Source organism: Zootoca vivipara, chromosome 1 (assembly GCF_963506605.1).
Source record: "Zootoca vivipara chromosome 1, rZooViv1.1, whole genome shotgun sequence".
NCBI lineage: Eukaryota > Metazoa > Chordata > Lepidosauria > Squamata > Lacertidae > Zootoca > Zootoca vivipara.
In genome coordinates, this window is record NC_083276.1 from 13229734 (window position 1) to 13242444 (window position 12711).

Consider the following 12711-nt stretch of genomic DNA (forward strand, 5'->3'; position numbering starts at 1 on the left):
CCGAAATGGAGATGTCAGGGACTGAACCTGAGATATGCTGCATGCAAAGGTGTCAACCTATCTAGTCATTTTAACTATACTGTAATATAATGGGTATGAATTAGTAACTAGATTAAAGCAGGTATCTGAAGAAGTGTGCATGCACACGAAAGCTCATACCAAAATATAAACTTAGTTGGTCTTTAAGGTGCTACTGAAGGAATTTTTTTATTTAGATTAAAGCATTTCTCCATTTTCTTCCCATATTCTCCCTCCCGCCCCCGCCCGCCCCTTTTGCATCATGTCTATTAGACCGTAAGCCTGCAAGCAGGGATGTTTCAATCTCTGTGTAGCTCTTAGAAGTTAGGAGTGTAATTAATTAACTAACCTAGGAGGCACTCAAAGACAGCCACTGCATTAAGAAACCAGCAAGGTTGTGAGATTCTTGAAGTGGGCAGGTTCTTCCTCTCTTCTTTCCCATGCAAGATTATTTCCATGCTCATCATGGACAATTAAGAAGCTGTCAGGAATGCTAACATGTGCGTCTTTCTGTTTGCCAAACCCCCGGAAGAAAGGGGAAAGAAGACTGTGTGTTTTCCTCAATTTCACTGGGCTTGTTTCGGCCTGCTACAGAGCTTGAGAAATACAGCTAGGGGGCCACCCTATGGTGACTCCCAGCAAAATTAAACTCATTATGCCATTGTTAACCTCACCTAACCTGTTTTTGATGTGAGACAGCGTAGTGGCATGACCTGTTCCAAGCAGCCTGTTCCACAGACATCGTGATCTTCCAGACCAGCTGGCACAGGTCTTTTAGGAGGGGGGGGGGAATGCTTTTGGGGAAATCAGGCTGCTGACTTGGGTTTGTTCACACACTTTGTGACTCAGTCTGTAGAGCATGAGGCTCTTAACCCCAGGATTGTGGGTTCGAGCCCCGTGTTGGGCGAAAGATTCCTGCATTGCAAGGGGTTGGATTGGATGAGCCTCATGGCGGCTTCCAAATCTACAAATCTATGATTCTATGAACAAAGTGTTCCTGTATATCTACAAAATGTAAAGGCCAACAGACACTTCATGGGCATGATCCAGCTAAGTGGTTACGCTTTCCTACCAAAATCAAAGGGCTGCATTGCTTTGCAAGAATGCATATATTCTAGGAAATTGCATACAAAACATGCATTTTAGGAGACGTGCAATTCAGGAGAAGTGCGCACTAAAAGGCTGGTGAATTTTAATAAGAACTTTAAAAAATAAATAAATCACAACCCAATGTGGAAATGTGGTAAATGGAACCAAAGGCCAGAGGAACAGAAACAAATTGGAACGAACAGATCTGCTCATCCCGAACATGATTGTAAGGTAAGGAAATGTCTGCGAAGGAACAATGGGGAGCCTTAAAGTACTCCTTGGGCAAGCAGGGCTTCCATTCAGCAACTATTAGGCTGGCACAGTTAAAATTGCTTACTGAGGAGTCACTCCACTGGCTTCAATTCAACCAGCTTTGATGAAAGTAGCTTGAGGACTATGCCCTGTGACTTGAAGGGAATTCAGTCTTTGAGAGTCATGTGGGTGTTGGAAAATATTTATTTCTTTAAAAATGGCAGCGTACAATAAAATTGTTACATAAAATTACCACATCGTGAAATATGCAACCACTCACTGAATTTCATACTTCTCCAAATCTCGGGACACCATTCCTGTATTTTTAGTGAAAGCATGTCTAGAAATCGACATTTTTGCATGAAGACATTTTAAAATTGGTACGTAAATGTGGATTCCCTTCCCAAAAATAAATATGTAAAGCAGAAGTGATTCCCACCAATTTCAGTGAGGATTTCTCCCAGTTAAGGGAGTATAGGGTCTCAGCTGTAGTCCTGTACTGCTTTGCTCCTGCACAGAGTTCCATTAGCCCTGCCTTCCCCTTGATTTTACCATCAGAGTGCATTGAATTGCAAGGGGTAGCCTTGTACATAATTATCTGGAAGATGCTCTATAGTGCAAGCTTTTGCATTTTTACTGAGAATTAAGTCCCATTGTTTCCAATGGAAATTCCCAGGGAAATTATGCAGAATTGCAGCCCTATCGGGGAGATTTCAGCCAGCAGGTAAAAAAACAAAAACTTGTTTCTTACAACACCTGTGCTGACTTCCTAAGGCAAAAGCACGTTATTTACACAAAGCTATCCCCCCAAAGAACTCTGGGAATTGTAATTTGGTGAGGGTGCTGAGACTCTCCAGTTAGAAATCATTCACTCCCCCCAAAAAAGAATTCCTGTTTCCCTAGGGAGACAGGATGGTTGTTGAAACCACTCCAAGGCTGAAAACCTTTACATTCTTATCTAGGAAGAAACCCCACTGAAGACATAAGATTTACTTCTGAGTACATAGCCATAGGATTGTGCTGCACATTTAAGCTCTGGCAGGCACTGGATTGTTCTGCAAGTTTAGAAAACTCTTGTCATGAGTTTCAAGTAGGCACTGCACAGGTTGCGAGTCACCATAGCAAATGCAATATATATTGTGACCTGACAGGTGATTGGCAGCCCCTACTTAGCTCCAGGCAGGCAATATAAGCAGCAAAGGGGAGGGGAGTTAGTTTAGTGGATTGTGTTTGGCTCGGCTTTGCCACAAGTTGTGCAAGCCTTGATTTAAGGCGCATGACTTCAGACAACCATTTATCAACTGGAAACTTACTGCAGAGTTCTGTGCAAAGCTATTTGGCCAGCCTGTCCATGTTTAGCCTTCTGCCAAGGGGTGAGCAGAATGTGTCCCACCCCGTCTGCCGACACACCTTTCCACCTGCTCAAAAAGCTGGAAGAACAGAGGGGAGGGAAGGAATATTCTCTTCCAACTTGGTAGGGCATTGCACTATAATAAATAAGAGCAACAAAGACTCTTGTGGCATCTTAAAGATTTTTAATGGATTTTTATCACACGGTATGTGTTCATTGGCTTACCAATGGCCGCCTATGTTACTAATTACTGGGTCTTTTGTGAATGGTCAGTTAAGACAGTTACCATCGTCTGAATTTTTTCTGCATTGCATTTGCTTCTGACATCGCTGTTCACAAGGCACCCCCAACACAACACCCAACCATGTCTATACGTACCTGCAATGCAGGATAATACTTCCACTTGATCAGCAGCTTGTAGTGTAATAAATCTGTTTGGATTCTCTCATTGCTCACTTTTAAAATGGGACATGAGTGAATTCTCTACAGCCAAGAGCATTACATATCTGTATTTTAAATACAGGACTAAAACAGGGGAGAAGACATGGCACCTTTCATACAATGTTCATGCATTTGTTCAAAGAATTCTTATTGTTTAAACTATGCAATTGTGATAGAAAATAAACAGACCAGAATAAAATATACAGGTTTAAGCATGAGAAATCAGCAGCAAAGCATTTATTTGGTTCTAACATACACCCTAAATATTCTGTCCCAATCATTACTGGAGTTTAGTGTCACAACACAAACACATTTTTAAAAGGTTTCCCCACAGTTGTTGTTTTTTTGGACAGGCCAGACAATTCACCTAAGGTTGCGATTCAAAGGATGCTGAAATTACGCAGAAATCAATGGGGCTTACTCCTGTGTCAACATGGTTAGGGCTCAGCTATTAATGATTAAGCAGCTGTGATCTCCAGTACACTAACCCTACACCGGCTTTGGTGTCAATCTGGAGCAAACCATCATGTCATCATCGGAGGGCAGCTTAAGTAAATTTAGCAGTTCCGAGAATGCAGGATTCCAGTCCTGTGGAATGTTCTCAGGCAAGTGCTTCGCCACTGCTCTGGGAGAGTTTGACACACACTTACTCTGAAGCATTTCCACTGAAACTGGCTGACGTACAAGAAACTATTCTAGGGTAAGTAGCATTTGAAGCTGTAGCCCTCAAATTCCTTCCTTCCAAGGAGGCCTTAGTGACTTTTGCCTTGGAGGCAACTGGGAGGGGAGGAGCTAGTGTCATCATTCTGCAACCACAGTTCATTTATCTGCTTTCATTTTGGCAGCCATTGAACCAATCTGTTGGCACACACAAAGGTGCATGTGGGAACTGGTCCTATACGCCCAGGTGAACACACCTTCCTTTCGATATAGACCGGAATTACCTGTGGGACTTGATGGCTTGCTCACCGACTCTGCACCAGCCCAAATTGTTCCAACAGGAATTTTTGTCCTCTTCTCTTCTCTCCCCTTCTCTCCCTCCCCCCAGTCTCACCCTCTTTCTATCTCTCACCCATTTGACAACAACTTGTCACAATGGTTAACTTACAATCAGCAGAATTATTCTCATGTCTTACACCTGTCCTATTCCATATTATATAACTGACATTCACGAGGACTAGAAACTTATTTTTAAAAACACTGTTAAAGCTGATTTTTATCCCTGGATGTTGAGGGCCGCTTGCTTCACTTCCTATTAAATCTGAAAGGAAAGCCCAATTTCTTTGCACGTTCGCTTACTCCATTGATTACAAATTTTGAGGGCTGGGTTAAAAGAAAACCAAACCCCGTCCTGAACTTCTCATCTATCTCCAGGGCAGCTTCGCCACGTTCAGTGAGTGGGATGCCTTTGCCGGCGGCTGTCGGATGGTGGATCCTTTCCCAAGTCGGCGTCTCCCCCTCCCTCGAAATGAAACTCTTCCTCCAGTGACTGCAGCCTGGAGTCCACAGAGCAAGTTCTTTCTCCTCCTCCTCCTCCTTTTCCAGCTCGCGATGCTCAGGCCGTCCGGATCAAGTGGTCCTAAACATTTCACAATTATGCTACAGAACTGTTGAACTGTTAAGAACCACTGCACCCAGCAGGCTTAGATATCGTTTGGAGAGGAAACGGGGGGAGTCGTTTGGTGCGTCCCCACCCGCCTGCTGCGTCTCCAGCGACCTGCTTAAGCCAGACAAAACAAAAGCGAGAGAAAAAGACAACAAAGTCAAGGGGGGGGGGAGAGAGAGAAAGAAAGAAAGCACAGACAGGCCAAAGACAAATCACCTTTGATCTCACCCTCCCACCCACCCTCCCTCCCCAAGCTTGTTGCGCGGTTTGCAGACAAAACCACTTACGAGGTGTCCAAGCAGATCCTTGGAAAGGGGGAGGACAAAAAAAAAATATCTGCGCCCAATTCCTGCGTAACTAGGAAGGGCTGGAGAGGCAAGAGGGGCGTGCGGTGGTCCCAGCTTGGATGCAAACTGAGCACCTTAAATGCCATTATCCTCATGGGACACTAAAGCGGAGCTGGAGCCACGAGGTACCAGGAAAGCAAAAGTTTGTGTGCGTGTGTGGCCAGCGCTGTCTTCTCGCTCGCCGCTGTCTCCCGGTGGAGGCAGGTAGGCAGGCAGCAGCAGCAGCAGCGTCTCCGTCCCGATCTGCGCTCAGGCACCTCTACCTGCCCCGCCTTATATACCTGCCCCACTCCTTCGCCGTCCCCTGCAGCAGAAGTCAAGAATGCGGCCCTCGCCCCTGCCACGACCTGTTTTTCCAGGCGGCCTTTGCAACGACAGCAAGCCAGGTGGGTGGGTTGGTTGGGCGATGATGTCGGCGCGAGGCTCGTTTCTTTCCCTCTTTTTTTCTTTTTGTTGTTGTTGTTGTTCTCCCAAAGCGATCATCATCTGGGGCGGTGTAAACGTCAGCAGCGAGAGAGAGAGAGAAAAAAAAGAGGGAGCGCCAAACCTGTTCTGCGCTGCGCGTTTCTGCAGCCGCCGCCTCCTCCCCAGCTGCCAGGTGCGCGCTGAAAAGTTTTGTCACCGGGCGGGGAGCAACTGCTCAACAGGTTTGGCAGAAGCCGAGGGTGGCTCCTTCAAGCATAAGGAGGGGGGGGGGAGAGAGAGGGAAAAGGTGAGTTTTTAAAAGGGGAGACTCCACCCTGGGCTTTCCCCGCGCACGTTCCCCTTGCCAGGAAGAAACTAAAGCGAGAGTGCGGGTCTCCATGTAGCCAAAACGGCGCCGTGACACCCACATAAGGGACATAAGGCTATCAGACAGCCTGGGAGAACCTAAGGTTTGCAGCAGGACAAAAACAAACTACAGTATAGAGATTGTAATGGGGCACCCAAAAACAGGGCAGTGATGATTGGACATGCTTGGTGGACTCTGCCTGCTGGTTGTTGGGTCGTGGGGAAGCGCAATGCAGAGCATAGCTGGCTAGCTTTCAGTCAACCTGAGTAGGGACATAACATAGGAAGAGTCTTGGATCAGGCCAGTGGGTCATCTTCTAGTCCAGCATCCCATTCTCCCAGTGGCCAACCAGAAGCCTCTTGGGAAGCCTGCAAGCACAACAGCACTTGCAATTCCCCGCAGCTAGTGCTCAGAGCCATACTGCCTTCAACAGCGGAGGGAGAACATAGCCAAAACGCATGCTGCAGCATCTTGTTGCAGGCCCCATTTCCAATACAACAAGCCACGATCGAAAAGAGTCGGAGGTGCATTTGGTATCCAGAACAATTTCCCTGCTACTCACAACTGCACTCGCAATATCTCCTGCGGTAGTAGTGGCTCCCCTCCCACTTTACCTTCGGGTTTTATTTAAATTGAACTATATTTATTATTGCACTTGTATTTTGCTCCAAGGAGCTCAAGGAGATGCACATGATTTTGGCCACTTCCCAATGTAATCCTCAAAACAACCCTGTGAGGTAGGTTGGCCTGAGAGACGGCGGCTGGTCCAAGGTCACCCAGTGAGTTTCATGGCTGAGCAGAAACCTGAACCCTAGTCTCCCGGGTCCAGTGCAGCCTTCCCACCCCAAAGTCCCCTCTTTCCAGTGCTGCGACTACCCAAGGGCACACTGCTCTCCCCGCCCCCTCCAAGGCAAACCATCCGTGCTCTGCATCCTCCCTGAGTGCATTTGTCTGGTGTCCTTGAACCACGGCAACTGGTTTTACTGGATGGAGGGTGTGTGTGACTGTGTAGGTGTAAGAACGTCTGGAACATAGACTACAGGACAAAAGTAATAGTCACGCAGATCAGTCCACCCACCTTTGCCTCTGGCCAGACCACCAACTGGCCTGTGGCTCCCAGAAAGCTGCCTACAAGGGAATGCAGTCTTCAGATGCCCCACATTCCTGCATTAAACAGAGTTATGGAGGACTGAATGACATGTGTATGTAATAGCATAATAAGTTGGATCAGGTGTGTGGCTCAGCTAGTCCAGCATCCTGTTCTTGCAGTGACCAGCAGGTGCCTCTGGGCCAGACTCTCCCCCTTCTGCGGTTTTCAGCAACTGGTATCCAGAGGCATATTCTATGTACAGTTTCTGGTGCAGGGGCGTACCCAGGATCAAAACCTGGGGGGGGGGAGGGAGAGAGAAGGAAGGAAGGAAGGAAGGAAGGAAGGAAGGAAGGAAGGAAGGAAGGAAGGAAGGGGTGGGTGGGAGAGAGAGAGAGGGAGAGAGAGAGAGAAAGAAGAAGGAAGGAAGGAAGGAAGGAAGGAAGGAAGGAAGGAAGGAAGGAAGGAAGGAAGGAAGGAAAGAAGGGGTGAGCGAGAGAGGGAGGGAGGGAGAGAAAGGAAGAAAGAAAGAGGGGGGACGGAAGATGAAAGGAAGGATGGAGCTCCCGTCCGCTGTCCCCCCTCAGGCTGCTCCTCCCCCCTCCCACATTCCTGTCGCTGGCTGCAGCCGCGGAGGGGGCGGAAACAGCCCGATTTCCATAACCTGCAGCGACTTTTCCCCTTTAGTTTTCGGAGGGGAAAAGTGTGGGTTATGGTCCGTAAAATACGGTAATTTTTTAATATTTTTTTTTGCTTCCAGGGGGAGCAGCTGCCCCCCTGCCCCTCGCTGGGTACACCCATGTTCTGGTGCCTCATCACAACCCCTTTGCTCGCCAGTGGAGGCCCATTCACACACGTTTGCTCAACATGCAAGCAGTTTTTGCAGTGCAAACTGGACCAGGGATAATTCATATTAGTGGTGGAGGCAGTGGGATTGTGGCAGCAGGAAGGTTGCACCCTGACCCGCTACGCATGTCCGTAAAGCATCCAAATTGAGTCAAGCCACGTAAAAGTGTACACTGAGAGAGACGGATTCATTGTTGTTTACTGCCAGTATTGTTACTGATGGACCCAAAGCAACTTAACATCAAAACGGATTAAGAACATCTGGTAAAAACCTAAAAACACAGCTGAACAGATAAAAGGCAGACCTACAGACAGCACACCGCTAAAAGAGGCCACAGTGCTACCCTTCAAATTATTAATTTATTATTATTATTATTATTATTATTATTATTATTATTATTATTAATTGTGTTTATATACTGCCCTTAATTCGAAGATCTCGGGGCGGTTCACAAAGATACTGTACAGGATAGAAGCACAAAATAAATAGTTAAATCAAGGGCCAAAGCCCAGGGAGTTTGCTATTCCCAGTGTCGAAGAGAGGATTAAGCAGCCGATTGCCTGCATCTCATGGGAATTCGGAAAGACCATAAGTCCACCTAGCTCTACATAGTTTCACGTAGCTCAGACATCCCCAGACTTTGGCCCTCCAGATGTTTTGGACTACAATTCCCATCATCCCTGACCACTGGTCCTCTTAGCTAGGAATCATGGGAGTTGTAGGCCAAAACATCTGGAGGGCCGCAGTTTGGGGATGCCTGACATAGCTCCACAATGGCAGGCAATGGTCCTCCAAGGTTTCAGGCAGGAATCTTTCTCAATCATACCTGGAGAAGCTGAGGACAGAACTTGGGACCTTTTGCAATACAGAGCAGCCATTCTGCCACTGAGCTGTGTATCCCATCTCAGTTCACATGGAAATGAGTAAGTAGGTGGAACAAAAGTTCCTGGGCATCCAGCCTTCCCTCAGTTCGAAAGACAGGCGATGTTAAAAAATGAGTCGATCAGCAGGGATATAGATTGTTGTCATGGGCGTAGCCAAGGGGGGCTGACAGGGGCAGCTCCCCCTGCTAAATCAATAAAAATACTTAACTAACTGAGGTTCTGCTCCCTGCAACAAAAACCCTGGCTACACCCATGATTGCTGTGCATGTAATTTGCTGGGTGTAAACACACAGACGTGGATGCTTATCAGTTGTGAAAAACTACCTGTGGGCTTTTTGCTTTTTCCCTGTACATAATAATCATTCCACTTGGGGACTCTATAATATATCTCTAGGAGACTTCACCGATTTTAAAGTACTGGTGGCATAGGGCTTTAAATCGCAATGACCAGTTCAAAATAGGGCTACCTTGAAATGACTGCTTCCTTTATTTAAATGTATATGGTTAGTTTTTGGCATCTGTCTGTCTCAGGAGACAATGGAGGAATGCACCTCTGGGGGGTGAGGTCAAGCTTTTGCAGAATTGCAGCATCTGCTGTCTGTGGCTGTAGAGACCAATGCAGATGAGACATGTTTTGTTGCATCTGGGGCAGGTGAAGGTGTCTGGTTGTGCTGCTGCAGACTCACCATAGTGTTTCTCCTCTCTGGGCTCCTCACAGCGGTCATTCCTCCTCTGGTCACTGCTGTGGATGCCCAACCTGATTGTCTGTCTCCAGGCACTGTGGTCACCTGCAAAGGATTCCCATGTGGCGGGCTTGACATTGCCAGCCTTCATGTTACATAGAGCATATCTTTGGGGATCCTGCCATCTTCCGTTCTGTGGACATGGCCAAGCCAGCATAGTCACTGAGACAGGAATGTAGGATGTTGTTGTTGTTTAGTCGTTTAGTCGTGTCCGACTCTTCGTGACCCCATGGACCAGAGCACAGCATGTACTGTATATACCATGCTGTAAACACAACTTCTTGGGCAGTTAACATAAAGATTACACAGGATGGCCTGTTGTGATCTTTAGCAAATCTTTCAGCAGAGTTTCAAACACCCTGCAGCACATTTTCTGGGCCCTGGAACAGTTGCTACAAAGATCTGTGTGCTGCAGATACGCAGTAGCAAGAACATCGCATGACATGTCCCAGGGAATTGCCCCCTGTAGGAAATTCTCTGTAGGGAAACAGTATCGGGTGATGAGTAATGGCTTTTGCCAAAGCCTTTGCTAATCCCGTAAGCAAGCATACCTTGACTAACTGGCCTGTTTCCTAAACCCTGAGCAATGAGACTACTTTGACTATTTCACCCACCCACCCCACTGGCCTCCTTCCAGTTCGGAGGAGACTCTGCCTATCATAGCTCTCAAACCTAAACAAGACTCCTAGTCGCATGACATCTGCATAGATACATAGGGAGGGAGAAGCATGTTCCCAATCTAGACGAATTCCTGTGGACCTGTGAGGAGAGACTGTAGCTCATTCGCATCTTTCACACGAAAAAAGTCCCAGGTTCAGTCCCTGGCATCTCCAGCCAAAATGCACAGCTAGCAGGTGGTGGGAAAGACCTTTCTCTCCCTGAGTTCCTACAAAGTTGTTGTTAGTCACAGTCAACAACACTGGGCATGAATGGACAAAAGTCACAAGGCAGGTTTCTAAGTTCTAAACAAGTCAAGAGAGCCTGGCAAGATTGTGCAAAGATGACCTGCGTGTATATAACATTTTCATGTTAGCCCACCATATAAAACCCTTTGGTCCTGCTGGATCAGGCCAAAAGCCCATCTAGTCTAGCATCCTCTTCCCACAGTGGTATTCAGAAGCCCACTGCCTTTGACAGTCAGTAGAGGCAGAACATGGCCATTGTGAGTAGAAGCCTCGGAGCTATCCCCCCCCCCTCCATGGTCTTGTTCCCGCTCAGTCACCTATAGCTCAAACCCCCATGAGCATATTAGTACAGCGAAAGAAAAAGAAAATATTAACGATGGCTTTTTCTTGTAACAATGCATCTCAAAAGAGGCTCCTATATTGAAGCTTTAGGAAATATAAACATTGTGTTCAATTTAAGAACTATTTGATTAATTACTGTATGTTAAAAAGCAGTGGTTTACTCAATCAAAAGTTCTTTTAATCAGTCACTTGTCCTACTTTTAGTCCTGATCTGGATGGGTGTGTGGATTTGTCAACCAGTAGCCCAGAAGTGTCTGCGCTGAAAATCCGTCCTAGCAAAGAAAAGACACTAACTTTCTGTTTCATCCCTGACTGGTGGACTCGACCACTGTGATCCAGGTATCTTATTGGAGGAAAGAACTGCTGATCTGCTCTCTGCTATGCTGCAGTGCCACCACTGCAGATGGAGAGCGGCGGTGTTGCAGCGGCCAAGCTACCATTAGGGTTCCAAGTGGCCCCAAAAGGCTGCTGACTTTGGCCTGGAGATGCATAATCACAACATGCTGGGTTGCCCTGACTCCAGACCTCTAACACAGGCATCCCCAAACTCTGGCCCTCCAGATGTTTTGGACTACAATTCCCATCTTCCCCAACCACTGGTCCTGTTAGCTAGGAATCATGGGAGTTGTAGGCCAAAACATCTGGAGGGCCGCAGTTTGGGGATGCCTGCTCTAACAGAACCTCAACAGGTTGTTTACATCTGGATTTGCTATAGGCTGCCATTGTGATGCTAAATGCGTCTAACCAATCCGTGATGCAAACATGTCATGCTTACTTTTGCTAGTATAATCCTTTTTGACAAGAGAGCAATTATTACTGCTGAACATTGGCATTGTCGGTAACCTATTTTTGTGCTCATAAATCCCTTTATTATAGCCTCCAACTTAGTTACAAAGTTGAGCCTCAACAATAACTTCAGCAGCCCCAGTGGAGTACTGTATATATTGTAGATTGATGTAAATTGGTACCATGGAAAGAGCTAGCTGCTTGAAATCTATTTTTTCCTAGTGCTGTGAACCTGCCCTATTATAAAGTCCATTAGTTAGATAGACTTTTTAGCAAAGGTATTGATTTGATTTTTGCTGAGAGTAAGACTATCCAGCAATTAAAACATATTAAAAAGTTTTCATATACATTCATCTTCTCTGAAGTCTTATTAGGCAGATGGCACCAATGTCTCCTGTCTCCCTTCTGTTTGCCATCCCTATCTTTATGGTGAGTTGTGTACATTTTCTTCTGCTATATGCAGTAAAATCTAGTAAAGTAGAGCACGTGAGAGAGTCAGATTTTGCACGGCAGTGGACGTTGAGTCTTTTCACTCTCCCTTCCTTCCCCCAAAATAGGCACAGGAATTGAGTTGGCGTTGGATATTCAGCCAGACAATTGTGTCAATCCTGTACATATCAAGTTTTATTATAAGATCCCAACAGTTAAGGAAGATATCACAACACATTATGTTTTACCTCTTGACTGCTCCTTTGGAAGATGCTTAAAGGGGGTCAAGTATTCCAAAGATCAATGCTCCTAATTTAGCAATGGCCCCAGCTATTAGGAAGATGCTAAGAGGAATATCGACAGGAGCAGAACTGTGCCATCAAAGCTAGCCTACAGCTCTCAGAGGCAATGGAGAACACTGCCCTGTTGCATTTGTCTAAATGAGAACCTCGTGCCAGTTGAGTTGGCTCTTGTACATGGGTTGTTGTTGTTGTTGTTTAGTTGTTTAGTCGTGTCCGACTCTTCGTGACCCCATGGACCAGAGCACGCCAGGCACTCTTGTCTTCCACTGCCTCCCGCAGTTTGGTCAAACTCATGTTCGTAGCTTCGAGAACACTGTCCAACCATCTCATCCTCTGTCATCCCCTTCTCCTTGTGCCCTCAATCTTTCCCAACATCAGGGTCTTTTCCAGGGAGTCCTCTCTTCTCATGAGGTGGCCAAAGTATTGGAGCCTCAGCTTCACGATCTGTCCTTCCAGTGAGCACTCAGGGCTGATTTCCTTCAGAATGGATAGGTTTGATCTTCTTGCAGT

The 12711-nt window shown here is 46.5% G+C and overlaps 1 long non-coding RNA gene across 1 annotated transcript; it reads right to left on the reverse strand.

The window, feature by feature from the left end:
* Positions 1 to 1823: 1823 nt before the first annotated feature.
* LOC118080091 (uncharacterized) lies at positions 1824 to 5669 on the reverse strand. Its single transcript, XR_004691942.2, has 2 exons — positions 5045 to 5669; positions 1824 to 4868 (listed from the first exon to the last, which is right to left on the reverse strand). It is a non-coding gene; the product is annotated as an uncharacterized LOC118080091 (long non-coding RNA).
* Positions 5670 to 12711: the final 7042 nt, after the last annotated feature.